The sequence below is a fragment of the Plecotus auritus genome (genome assembly GCF_963455305.1).
Source record: "Plecotus auritus genome assembly, chromosome: 4".
Lineage (NCBI taxonomy): Eukaryota > Metazoa > Chordata > Mammalia > Chiroptera > Vespertilionidae > Plecotus > Plecotus auritus.
Genome location: NC_137775.1, coordinates 88,805,224 through 88,819,675, shown reverse-complemented (window position 1 = coordinate 88,819,675; position 14,452 = coordinate 88,805,224). Strand labels below are relative to the sequence as shown.

At 40.3% G+C, this 14,452-nt stretch overlaps 1 protein-coding gene across 2 annotated transcripts in view; it reads right to left on the bottom strand.

The window, feature by feature from the left end:
• SUPT3H (SPT3 homolog, SAGA and STAGA complex component) overlaps positions 1-14,196 on the bottom strand; it is a gene marked incomplete at its 3' end in the record, with an annotated part of 513,397 nt that extends 499,201 nt beyond the window's left edge. For both annotated transcript variants that reach the window (XM_080664742.1, XM_080664741.1), the window contains exon 1: positions 13,885-14,196. The remainder of the gene's footprint in view (positions 1-13,884) is intronic.
• Positions 14,197-14,452: the final 256 nt, after the last annotated feature.

Below are 14,452 nucleotides of genomic sequence, written 5' to 3'. Positions count from 1 at the left end.
TAAGTCTAAATTTGCTCTATTTTTTTCAAAAAGCCTTTTGGAATAAGTAATTTTCTACAAATAATATAGGAAAAGAAGGATCACCACTTGAAACTCGGCTTTAAATAAAAAATCACATCACCAATCCAAGATTGGGGAAAATAGACAGGAAACCAAGAACTTCCAGGAACAGTCCTGAAGAATCAAGACAAAGTGCTAACAAAGAAACCTGGCTTCCTCAAAGACCTTAGAAAATGTTTCCCTTATTGTCCCAACAGAAGATTGACAGAGAGGTATGATATCCTAGAGAAAAAGTTAAACTCAAAGATTGTGTATTAACACCAGGCTCCAAAAACAGTTATGACTTAGTTCACTCATGTTGGATTTGAAGACATGCCATTCTGTGGGATTTTCCTGTGGCCAAATGTCCTGAGACAATGTTGGAGGAATCTGCCCTTTTTTCATTTTACAAATCCAGTAACCCTGCTTTAACACTTTCTAAAGAGGAGACATTTCAGAAAGTAAATTCATATTAAAACCACAGCTTTCTTCAGTTGTCCTCCTACTGCAAATGTTTCACATCAAGAGTATTTATTGGTAAGAGGTAAAAGGTCCCAATCCTAGTTTATTATAACCACGATCATCCTTTCACAGTCAAGTTATTTAATTTTTAAATCAAACAGGTGAATAAGATTTTTCTTGACATGATGAGTTGATAGCTTATTACAATCTTTAAAATAATTATTTCCCATACCCATTTTGTTTGATGATTTAGATAATTAACTTCTTTCAACATTAACTTCTTTACACATCAAAGTCCTATCATTCCAGTGCTTTATTTCCTTTCTCCCAGACATTTAAAAAAAATGTCGGTTAAAAGCAGAAGCACTCAAGTCAATTTTCTCTAATAAATACAGTTAACATGGAACTGAAAACCTACTGTAATCTTCTCAATGGGTTAATGTCCTACAGTTGTTTTAGCTTTCAATTGAAATGCAGCTGTTTGCCATATTTTACAAAATGAATTCAGATGTGCAGATGGAGACCTAGATTATTTCAACATGCCACAGTTTAAATTTGAACCCAAGGAATAAGTTCATCTCTGATTAATACTTATATTTAAACCTGATCACTAAGCCAACCGCCTATCCAGTGGTCGGCAAAATGCGGCTCGCGAGCCACATGCAGCTCGCGAGCCGCGGTTTGCCGCTCTGTTGACTAATGAGTTTGCCGACCACTGGCCTATACTATGTTACACCTGTAAAATCCTGTTCCAGAATAGAAAATTTAACATCTTTTAATTTAACATAATGAGATTTAAGAATATACTCCTTTCCTCAGAAAATACTGCAACAGAAAAAAAATTTTAACTATGGTAAAGTAATAAGTCACAAATGTAAATTTTTAAAAAAGGAATGGACATGTTCTCTTTATAGCTCGTATTTTTGATGACTAAATGACCGAAAAAGAAATATCATGAAACATCTTTAGCTTAAAATAACTCAAAGAATTGGAAGTATATTACTAGTTTCAGCACCCTCAAAATATCAAAATCTGAATTGTGAAATTCATCAGTCTACCCATTCATTAAAAGCCAGTAGAAATTAATTCAGCAGGCCTATGTACCGATTCTGAGCACCTGAATCTCAATTCCAATCATTCATAACTTGAACATTTCACATAATATAAATAGAAAACTGTAATACTCAGAACATTTTCATTTTCATAGAACTCCAAAAGGCAGGAAGCAATTATGGTTAGGCCAACATTATTATATACTGCATTTTAGCTTTGTAAAAAAAAAAAAAAAAAAAAAAAAAAAAAAAATTCAAGTTACATTATGATCTTAATTTCTCCTGCTGTAAAAAAAAAAAAAAAAAAAAAAAAAATACCAAATGACCACTAAATCACTGAGAATTCAAAGAAAATAAATTAAAATGTACAAATTTTAAAACATCTATATTTGGGATAACACTATGGTAACCTAATATATTTATATATGACCATTTCAAGTGAACTTGTAAGGTATAAAACTCAAGTGTCCATTCAATTATCTGCTAAAAGAGAAGTAACATGAATAATCCAAAGAACAGATGATTCACATATAATTTATAACTTTTTTGAAAATAGCAATTTTTATTAAACAACTTTTAATTGCATTTTCATAACTAAAACATCATCTGTATTCACCTACCATATAAAAAAAATGAGCTCAGCCCTAACCAATTTGCTCAGTGGATAGAGCGTTGGCCTGCAGACTCAAGGGTCCCAGATTCGATTCTGGTCAAGGGTATGTACCTTGGTTGCGGGCACATCCCCAGTGGGGAGTGTGCAGGAGGCAGCTGATCGATCTTTCTCTCTCATCGATGTTTCTAACTCTCTATCCCGCTCCCTTCCTCTCTGTAAAAAATCAATAAAATATATTTAAAAATTAATTAATTAATTAATTAAATAAAATGAGCTCAGATCCTGAAATAAGATTTATCTATCACAGCACTTCTTATACTGCTTAAAAACAGGGACATTCTTTTATCTGTAATTTCTATAACTAATAAACTGCCTGACATAGCTGATGTTCAGTAAATGGTAGGTAAATTAAGAAATGACTGAATGATATAAGAGTACAAAGATAAGAAAAACACACCCCCGCCATTTAGTAGCTGACAACCTACTGAAATTAACAGATATATCCAATGCAATGAGCTTAGAGATAATGTACAAGATACTATAAGAGAACAGGAGGAACATCAGACCCAGTCAATTATTACGGGATAATTATGCTGAGATTTAACACTTCCTATAATCTGAAAATAAACCAAATTTAACTGTACTTAAAAAAACACAGAGATAAGTGAATAGCAAATCCAAACTACCCATATCTCAGAAGTGAAAGTACTTTGAAAATTGTGACGCACCATAAACAGCAATATATGATCTAAGGAAATATTCTGCCTTACCACTCATTAATTATTTTTCTTACAATTAATGGAACAGGAAAAAGTACTTCCCAATCCAAATCAGTCTGATTCTAATTAATATGTGTAAGAAGCAGTAAATATTCATAAGAAACACCTAATGATCAAAATGACAAGTTATTAGGAGTAATATAAGTAGAGAACCACAATTTTAAAACAATTATCAAAGACTTCATATTTAGAAACAGAAAAACTCTTCTCTGTAATATCTGATACTATTACCATACCTGCTTCCATGTCCAGCAGTTCTATAAGAACACGACTAGTCTTCAGTCACACAAGGTCAAAAACTCCAAGACGTTTTAGATTGTTCAGCTCCTTCCCTGCCTACAACCAGGAACTCTGGTCCTGACATTTTTTCTTATACAAAAGAAACTCTAAATCAACCCCTTCCTTTTCAATTTTACCTAATACCTTCACTGCATTATCTTTTAAACCTCCCATCTTTCTAATTAATTCTTCAAAATATCTCCAGAGTATTCATTCTAAATTTCTAAATATGTGTTACTCCTCTACTCAGAAGCCTCCAATGGCTCCCCTTTGCCTGGAAGACAAAACTTGTCACTGGACCTCTCCAGCTTCCTTTTCTATAGCAGTCAAACCAAACATTCGGTATCTCCCAAACCATCCCAGTTTCTTTTGAATCTTTATAGTTTTTCCTGCTTGCAATACCTTGTTACCTCTCCACCTATCCAAATCCTAGTGTTCTAGAAAAGCCTGACCTAAACTCATTATCACCAAGAAGCCTTCCCAGTGACACAACCATCAAAAATTATTTCTCTGACATAATTGTTTCAGTTTACTAATTCTTTTGGTTTAACATTAAATATTTTAGTATATACTAATTATTTTAGTTTATTAATAAACCTCTGCCCCATAATCTCTCCAACTACTGGCAGATGACTATGCCTCCTACTTCATCCTATATAATAAAAGCATAATATGCAAATAGACCGAACTGCAGAATGACCAGTTGGCAGGGGGTGGGGCCGGCAAGCAGGCAGCGTCAGGCCAGCCAAGGCACGTGCCAACGGGCAGAGAGAGGGGATGGCGATGGGGTGGTAGGGAGGTAGCAGCGACCAGTGGCTGCGGAGAGGCAATGGGTGGGGGCGGGGCCTAAGCCATCAGTAGGACATCCCCTGAGGGCTCCCGGACTGTGAGAGGGTGCAGGCCGGGCTGAGGGGACACCCCCCACTCGAGTGCACAAATTTTCGTGCACCGGGCCTCTAATAGAGAAATAAAAAGCCTTTATTTAGTAACTTCCTCCATTCTTCTCTAATAAAGCTAATACATCCTTTCTTGATTCACTCCTCTTACAATAAAGGAACCCTCTCATTTAAAGCCAGTGCATCACCTGTGCTTTGGCTTATTCATAATTAGTTATTGGGTACCTACTACAGGCCGAACACTGTTATAAGAGCTAGGGCTAGAGTAGTGATTAAGCTAGACCAGTGGTCAGCAAACTGCGGCTCCGCTCGCGAGCCATGGTTTGCCGCTCTGTTGACTAATGAGTTTGCCAACCATTGAGCTAGACAGAAGAGATACAACAAGAGATACAATGCAGGAAAAAAGCACATAAAAATAATCTGAGGTGGTGACAAATGCTTTGAAAACTAATTAAACAAGTTGACTTCAACCAGAATATAAAATCTTAACAAAGCCAAGTGATTTGAAATGTCTTAGGCAGGGGTCCTCAAACTTTTTAAACAGGGGGCCAGTTCACTGTCCCTCAGACCGTTGGAGGGCCAGACTATAGTTTTAAAAAAAAAACTATGAACAAATTCCTATGCGCACTGCGGGCCCGGGACGAGTCGGCTGCTAAGCAGGACAGGCAGCGGCACCCGGCGGGCCGGATAAATGTCCTCGGTGGGCGGCATGTGGCCCGCGGGCTGTAGCTTGAGGATGCCTGGTCTTAGGTTTTAAAAAGTTAACTCCAGCTGTTGTGAGGATGTACTATAAGGAGGCACTAGTATACGCAAGGTAACCAGATAGAAAGTTATTGAAATTATACAGACAAACAATAACAGTGGCTTGAATTAGTGAAACAAGTAAAGATGATGATAAGTGGTCAGATTTTGATGATAAGTGGTCAAATATATTTTGAAATATATTTTGAAATATATTTTGAAAGCAGAGCTGACTTGCTGATGGATAAGACATAGGGTGTGAGAGAAGAGCAGTCAAGGATGATTCTGAAGTTTGGGACCTGAGCAACTGGTTGAATGGTGATACCATTTACTGAGACCAGGAAGATTGGAAAGGAGAAAAAAAGAAATCCAGTTGGGGCCATGTTAAGTTTGAGACAGCTATTAGATATTCAAGTGGAGATGAAATCCTACAGATGTTATAAGGCAGAAAACTGAAATAAAAGTCATGATCATAGTTTTGTTAAGGAGATTAATTAGGCCCTCAGGCCCTGTAGTAGAACCTGGTAATAAGGATCAACTAATCTCTCAAGTTCTGTTTCTCCACCTGTCAATAATTTCTGCCTGTCTCAGAGGGGTGTTATAAAGACAATAGACCAAACCAGCATGGCTCAAGGGTTGAGCATGGGCCTATGAACCAGGAGATCACGGTTTGATTCCTGGTCAGAGAACATGCCCTGGATGCGGGCTTGATCCCCAGTGTGAGGCGTGCAGGAGGCAGCCAATCAATGATTCTCTCTCCTCATTGATGTTTCTATCTCTCTCTCCTCCCTTCCTCTCTGAAATCAATAAAAATACATATATATTTTTAAAAAATAGCCACCATATAATGGGCACTCAAAAAATATATCTGAAATGAAAAGAATACCACATGTAAACTATAAAATTCCCAATAGATAAACAGACATATAAACTGTGTGTCTACATACACTAGTTGGCTATATAGGCAATTTTTTTAACCTACAAATAATAGGATCTTAGTGACAGACTGCTCATGGAAGCTATATTGTATTTTTCTTTAGTCTCACATTAAGTTTCTATTCCATGAGCTTTCATATCCAGTACTCTTATGAAACTACTAGAGGCCCAGTGCACGAAATTTGTGTACTCGGGGGGGGGGGAGGGGGTCCCTCAGCCGGACCTCGCCCCTCTTGCAGTCCAGGAGCCCTTGGGGGATGTCCGACTGCCGCAGAGGCGGGAGAGGCCCCTGCCACCGCCGCTGCGCTCCCCAGCTGTGAGCCCAGCTTCTAGCTGAGTGGCGCTCCCCCTGTGGGAGCACACTGACCACAAGGGGGCAGCTCCTACATTGAGTCTCTGCCCCCTGGTGGTCAGTGCACATCATAGCAACTGGTTGTTCCGCCATTTGGTCAATTTGCATATTGGCCCTTTATTATATAGGATTGAGTTTTTAAAAATTTTTCTTTTGAAAATAGTTCTTAAATGTATCTACCAGATCCTCCTACAATACATAAGCAACCAAACCCTGACAAAATGGCAAGTTTATTTTTCCAATATTGAAACTGTTGTTTTTACATAAAACACTATCTAATAAAGAGGGAATATGCTAATTGACCCTCATGCTGTCGCAAAGATGGCGGCGCCCACAGCCAATAAGGAGGGAATATGCCAATTGACTGTCATGCCCTCAAAGATGGCAGCGCCCACAGCCACAAGGTGGCGGTGCCCAGTCCCCTCAGGCCTGCCAGGGCGGCAGGTGCACAGCAAGGTGCCCGGCCACTCTGCACACCTGCCCCCAGAGTCCCCTGGTCCTCCCAGCTGCCCAAGGCCGGCCCGAGGTGCAGGCAAGCCTCAGATGGCGGCTGCCCAGCCGCCCAGGGCCAGCCGAGGCTTGCGCTGCCAGCAGTGGCAGCAGCAGAGATGTGATGGGGTGTTGCCTTCCCCTAATCGCTGGGTCGCCTCCCACCCCTGAGGGCTCCCGGACTGTGAGAGGGTGCAGGCCGAGCTGAGGGACCCCCCCTCCAGTGCATGAATTTTCATGCACCAGGCCTCTAGTCTATAATAATAAAAGCGTAATATGCTAATTAGACCAGATGTCTTCTGGACAACCTTCCGGACGAAGCCGGGGCTGCAAGGGAAGCCAGGGTCCCAGGTGCCTGCCGGCGGCTAGAGGGAAGCCTGGGTCCCAGGTGCCAGAAGGAAGCCAGTGCTGGCAGCTGGGGGAAGGAAGGTCTACTCTTGCACAAATTTTGTGCACCGGGCTTCTAGTATTACATAATTGAATGACCTAATAGCTAACTTTTCAAATATGTGCAAAATTTTGGAATCAATTATACTTCTAGTAGTAAAAGGTAAGTATATTTGACAAGGATGTCAAAGAAGGAGATCTCTTAAACATCAAAATTCTCTTCCAATCTAGATTCACATCTTAGAAATATTAAACCTTATGAGAAGTCTATATTAAATATAAACAGTAAAATCTGATGTGATTAAAAACATAGTTCATCTGCCCTGACCAGTTTGGCTCAGTGGATAGAGCGTCGGCCTGCGGACTGAAGGGTCCCAGGTTCGATTCTGGTCAGGGGCATGTACCTGGGTTGTGGGCACATCCCCAGTGGGGGGGCGTGCAGGAGGCAGCTGATCGATGTCTCTCTCTCATCGATGTTTCTAACTCTCTATCCCTCTCTCTTCCTCTCTGTAAAAAATCAATAAAATATATTTAAAAACAAAACAAAAACCATAGTTCATCAGAGGGGGTGGGAGATGGGTGGAGGGAGGCAAAGGGAGAGAAATGGGGGACATCTGTAATACTCTCAATAAAAATAAAACATAATTCATAGAACTAAAGAAAAAAAAAGGAATATTTACTCCCATGTAGGCATGTAAAATATAGATGAATTTGTATAAGCATTTCAGAGTTTATAAAGGGTCTTTAACTTGTATCAACTCACATTTTTTCATAATCACCCTATCAGGTAACAAATACTTCTCCCCTATTAATGAGGAAGCTAAAAGTAAAAATACTGTGTGAAGGTCACAAATCTAACAAAAAACAGGCTTTGATTCTGGCATCTAATAACTTGAAATATCTAGTCCATGTACATACATATTTTAACAAAAATTCGCCAACCTTTTCACATTTTAGTATCTTTATTTACAAAAGATGCCTATCTCCTTAGCAACTAAAATAATGTGAAATTACTGAAAAGTTGTACACCTAGTGGTCACTGGACTTGTCATTAAGTTACCTTAGAGCAGTGGTTCTCAACATTTCTAATGCCGCGACCCTTTAATACAGTTCCTCATGTTGTGGTGACCCCCAACCATAAAATTATTTTCGTTGCTACTTCATAACCCCCAACCATAAAATTATTTTCGTTGCTACTTCATTTTGCTACTGTTATGAATCGTAATGTAAATATCTGTGTTTTCCGATGGTCTTAGGCGACCCTGCTAGCGGTTCTCAACCTGTGGGTAGTGACCCACAGGTTGAGAACTGCTGCTGTAGAGCCTAAGACCATCAGAAAACACAGATATTTACATTACGATTCATAACAGAAGCAAAATTACAGTCATGAAGTAGCAACGAAAATAATTTTATGGTTGGGGGTCACCACAACATGAGGAACTGTATTAAAGGGTCGCGGCATTAGAAAGGTTGAGAACCACTGCCTTAGAGGCTGATGACTTTAAAATAGGGGTGGGAAACCTTTTTCCTAGCAAATGGATATTTATAACATCATTCTTGGGCCATGCAAAATTATCAACTTAAAAGTTAGCCTGCTATATTTCATCAAACATTTAATTTAACTCACCCCTAATGCCTTGGCAGAGCCAGATCAAATGAGGTTCCCCACCCCTGTTAAAAGCTAGTTCATAAATTCCTTCCTTAAAAGTAAAGCTCAGCCCTAGTTGGTTTGGCTCAGTGGATAGAGCATCAGCCTGAGGACTGAAGGGTCCCAGGTTTGATTCTGGTCAAGGGCACATGCCCAGGTTGTGGGCTCGATCCCCAGTGAGGGACGTGCAGGAGGCAGCCAATCCATGATTCTCTCTTATCACTGATGTTTTTCTCACTCTCTGAAATCAATAAAAATATTTTTTAAAATAAAAAGTAAAGCTTAGACAGATGGATAAACAGCTATAAAAGACAAAAGCATAACTATGCAAATTGTCGGGAGGGGGACCTAAGACATCTGAAATTCAGAACTATAGTTTGAAAATCACTAATTTCATCCAAATCCCTCATTTTTCAGGTGAGGAAACTGAAGTCCAGAGGGGTTTCTTGAACTGCCCAAGGACACATCACTATTTAGTGATACAGCCGGGACTAAAACTGAGGTCCCCTGACTCCTGGTCCAGAATTCTTTCTACTATCTCACAAGGAACATACAAATAAAAGTTGATCATAATTAACTCACAAGACCTCCACAATGTGTTTGTCATAGTGAACTTTGTTGTGAAATACTTGCCTATGCTGACTCAGTTTAGCAGTGAAGAGCTGGGCTCTGGAGTTCAAATACAGGCTCTAACATTTACCATGTGACCTTGGGCAAGTCGCATCACCTCCCTGCCTCAGTTCCCTCATCCTTAAAGTGGAAGTTAAAAATACTCTTCTTACAGTTTACATAAAATAATGTCTATAAAGCACTTAGGACAGTGCCTATTTATGGAAAGCTCTCAATTCATGATGATGATGATGATGAATAAGCAGAAGAATCATCATCCAAGCAAAAGTATAGCTTCTTGAAAATATATCACAAAATATTATCATTAAACAAGTATATTCTCCAAGAAAGAATGGTATGATTAGTAGTAGTTGTCTTTTAAAGATTCAGAAACAAATATGAAAAAAGTGAAATAGACAGGATTCAGTCATAAAACCTCTACAGCATTTAACATAGCAAAAGTGCACTTCAAGATTTTAAAATAATTTATATTTGTATTGTATTTACAATTTATAAAGTACATTCACATATATTATTTCAACTTATTGTCCCATGAATTCAACAAACACGGCATTTTTTCAACTACTACATATGCCAGATAGTATGCAATTTACATATTCATCACCCTTTGAACATTCAATAACCACTAGCTGTTATTAGAGGCAGTAGTATAATGCAAAAAATAACCTGATATCCGTTCCAGAAAGAGCCTCATCAGTACCACCTATTGGGGAATGACATGCTTGGATAAATAAATAAGATGCAGCAATTAGCACAACGAAAGGAACAACTCAAGTGCCCATGAAAATGTGGTTAGCAGTAGTAAGGAATTGTTTTGTGTAGAGAATATTATTGTAACCATGTCAAGAAAGCACCATTACTGTGACTTACAGTACTGTTGGTTAAAGAAAATAATTTTGGGTAATGGTGCCTATTATACTCTATGTGCTATTTCACAAATTAAAATATACAACAATTTTTGCAGATCTAGGGTCAGTCTTTACTGGAGGTAGTAGGTAGAAAAGTTGAAACAAAACCACTTAAATATAAAATATGTGTAACACAAGACAATTTATATAATTCTCATCTGAGGCCTCTGACTACCCTGTGAGGAGGTAAGATTAGGTACTAATTCCATTTCACTGATGAGGTAATTGAGGCTCAGAGAAGTAAACAGTTAAAATCACAAAGAGAAATTATAGCAGAAAAGGACTAAACCTATGTTTTCAGAATTAGTTTTAAGTGCTCTTTTGAACCCATCCACAATGCATTTCAGAACATTAGTATCTTTTCCAGGTCCATTATTCAGTACCCTTAAGACTAGAGCAGGTGACCACTGACCAGTGTGGCTCAGTTGGCTGGGTGTGTCCCATGCACCAGGAGGTTGCCGGTTCAATTCCAGTCAAGGGCACATGCCCAGGTTAGGAGTTCTATCCAGCTGTGCAGGAGTGCAGGAGGCAATCAACAGATGTTACACTCTCACATGATGTTTCTCTCTCTTCTCTCTCCCTCTCCCTTCTTCTCTCTAAAAATCAATAAGGTAATCTAAAAAAAAAAAGGGACTATAGAGATGGTGATACTTATGTCACTACACCCAACACACCACATGAGTTACTTCATTTAACCATCAGAGAAATGAGGGCTCAAACTAAGTGTGTCTCTCAATAAAATATTGTATTCACTAATAGTATAAATTCAAATAATATAATAATGCATTTGGCTTACTATTTAAGTAAACTATAAGCAAAATTTTTCTTTAACATTCTAATACATAAGAAGCAGATTCTGACTGATTTCACTATTCAACCTCACTGTATAATAAAAACAGGCGTTATTTTCAACAACAATACTCAATCTTCTGATTTAACTGACATGGCCTAATTCTTTGCAGCCTCTCACACCAAAGAGCACTTTTTTAGAGAGAACCAAAAATCAAGCTGCCCAAGATTTAAGGAGAAAAGCAAAATTTTTAAATTACCAGTGGCTTAAATGGACCGGTCACTTGCTAGTCTTATTCTAGATATCTCATCTATTATTTAAGCTCATAAGCAATAACTTTGTCACTACTTAAAAGCAAGTACCATTTCTAAGACTGTAATATAGTTAATCCTCCTAAAATTACATATTACAATTTTCAACAAACCTAAAAGTATAGAAACCATATTATTATGTGGTTCCAACTGGGGCATTTTTTACAGTAAAAGGAACTCTATTAATAACTATGCTGGGACAAATGGGCTCAAACATGACTGTCCCAGAAAAAGTGGGGTATAAGTCACCCTACATAAGAGCAACTATTTTGAATTGTATGTAATGACTTATTCTCTGTATATACTTAATTCATGAGCTTTAAGTTTTGTTCCAGATCTAATGATTATCTTCAACCTTGAAACGAAGGTCACCATTTTACAGACATCAGGCCAGAGTTAAGTTTTATTTTCAAATAAACATTTGCTTGAAGAAAAAAACAGATCTACATATTTCAAAGAAAATAATCTTGCAAAATATCACCAAATTTCAGACTTATCTCTTTAAAAGTTCTGAATACTGATAAACTGATAACCACAAAACTACTTGTTAAAAAAAAAAAGTCACTGTCTTTCAAAGGAAAAACACTTCAAGAACAAAAGTGTTGAAAAGTTTTCAGTAAAAACTAAACAAAATGATAAAAGATAAGAGGAAACCATGATTAAAGGAAACTCTGGTTAGTATTGTTATGGCTTTCCAAATGAAACTGGCATTAGCTGTACAACCTATGAGACAAAAGAATGCTTTGTTTTAATTTGTCAAGCTGTAAATAACTACTAACAGACCCATGCTTTGAACTATAGTACTTTAATGAAAGGCATTATTTGAATATAATTATGATTCCCTAAGGCAGCGATTTTCAACCTTTTTCATCTCGTGGCACACATAAACCAATTACTAAAATACTGTGGCACACCAAAAAATACATTGTATTTTTGCCAATCTGACAAAAAAAAGGTATAATTTTGATTCATTCACACCAGATAGCTATTATTGTGTTGGCTGTTGTCATTTTTTTATTTGACAATCTAAGGGAAAAAGAGGTCAGTGCCCCTGACTAAAGAGTCAGGTACTGCATGTTTTAAAAATTCTTGTGGCACACCTGTGTGCCTGCCGCAGCACACCAATTGAAAATCGCTGCCCTAAAGCAATAGGTGTTCCAAGAGTTGGTTTCTCTGATTTAAACGCAACCAAATCACAAAGTGGAAGGGGTCTCAGTCTAGATTCTTGACCTTATGCTATCCAATAAGGCAGCCACTAACCACATGTGGCTATTTGTATTTTAATTAATGTAAAATTAAAAATTAAGTTCCTCAGCACACTAGACACATTTCCAGTGTGTAAGAGCCACTTGTGTAGTGGATACCACAGATTATTACAGAGTATTTCCATCATGACAGAAAGTTCTATTGGGCAGTGGACCTAGGCTGCTCTAGATCTTTGCTTGAACATCCCCAGAGGGTAGAAACTTGCAATAGCACAATAACACACATTCTATTTTTGCAAGTACTGTTAGAAACTTTCCCTCACACTCAGTCAAATACAGCTTCTATGTAACATCCACCACACATCCCCCAAATTCCGTGTATTTGGTCTTCAAGTAAATCTTTGCAGAGCTAACTTAATTCCACTTAAAAAGTTCTGCCCCTCACGTATATACTAGGTCCTCCCCATCACATAAATATACACTTTCCAACGAAATAGTTCAAAGTTTCTACCAGCCCCCTGGTGTTACACTAACTTACCCACGTGTACATGAGTAATGTATGTTCAGGATGGGCTCTTAGTGTCAGTATTACATCTCCACCCCATGGTTTGTCAGACCAAGTGTCTTGATTTTTAATTTAAAAAACAAGGTCACAGTCACTCTGAATTGCTGAAAACGTGGAGACCGAAATTAATTACACTTAACATGTAACTGACCAGTGCCTGATGCTGTTCTAAACATTTAACGTGTATCACCTCATACAACCCTCACGATTCCGAGCTACACTATTACTGTCCCCATTTTACTGGCCAAAAGCACGCAGCCAAAGACATGCTACATGATTTCCCTGGGAGTCGCAGCTGTAGGTTCACCCCACAGAGAAGAGCCCATCTTTTCCTTTTTATTTATTTATTTATTTTTTTTGGATGTTACACTTCTAACGCCACCTAACTCTTCTTCCACCCCGCTCACAAAGCAAAAATTTCCTTCTTTAAGGATCCTTCCTCCCAAAACACTGCCTAAGGGACACAAGGAAGGTGCTTCTTATACCCCAGCAAACGCCGCTCCGGCTCGCCGCCCGCTCCCCTCGCCCCACGCCCACCCGCCGGCGGGGAGGAGCCAAGAGCCAACTCCACACCCCGCGGGAGAACCCGGCCCCACGCCGAGCCAGCCTCTCCCTCTCCCAACCGTCCTCCCTTCACCCTCCAGTGCGGCCGCCAACGCTACTCCCCTGCGGCCGCCCTCGGGCAGAGGCCAGGGCGGAGCTGGCGCCGAGGCCCCGACACTGGGCTCGCAGCGCGGTGTCCCCCCGGGTTCCCAGTCTCGCCCCCGCCCGCCCCCGCCCCGCCCCCCACGCCACCAACAACCTCTGCTTTAAGAACACTTGTCGGCACGGCTGCGCGTCCCGCGTGGAGAATGTGGGGATGGAGACGGTGCGGTTTCTGCTGCTGCGGCCCGGGACACGCTGGGATAGGGGCGGGGTGGGGGTGGGGCCGAGAGTGTAGAAAAGGGAAAAGTGGTTCAGCTGGAGCCGGGGTCGCAGTGGGGGTGGGGGCAGTAGCGTGAGTCCGACTCTCTGTGTGGGGCGTGGGTTGCGGGGACCAAGGAAAGAGCCCTACAGACGCCCCCACACAGGCGGCCCGGGAGCTGGCGCTGGCGCATGCGCGCTCAACCAGGTGGCGCGCGGTCTCCTTCCCTCTCGCTCCCCCCAACCACGAGCCACTTCCGCCACGCTCTCTGGGGGCGGGGCGTCGTGGAGGGGGAGGGGCGTCGTGGAGCGCGCGAGCTGCGCTCTCCCAGCGCATTGGGATTGGCCGCTGGGCCCCAGGCGGGCGACCTTGAACTTTGAGTCAGGTCTTACAGCGGGGGCTACTGGGAGGGGAGTGGGTATGAGCTGAGAACCAAAGGGTGCTCATGGGCCAGGCTTGGATTCTG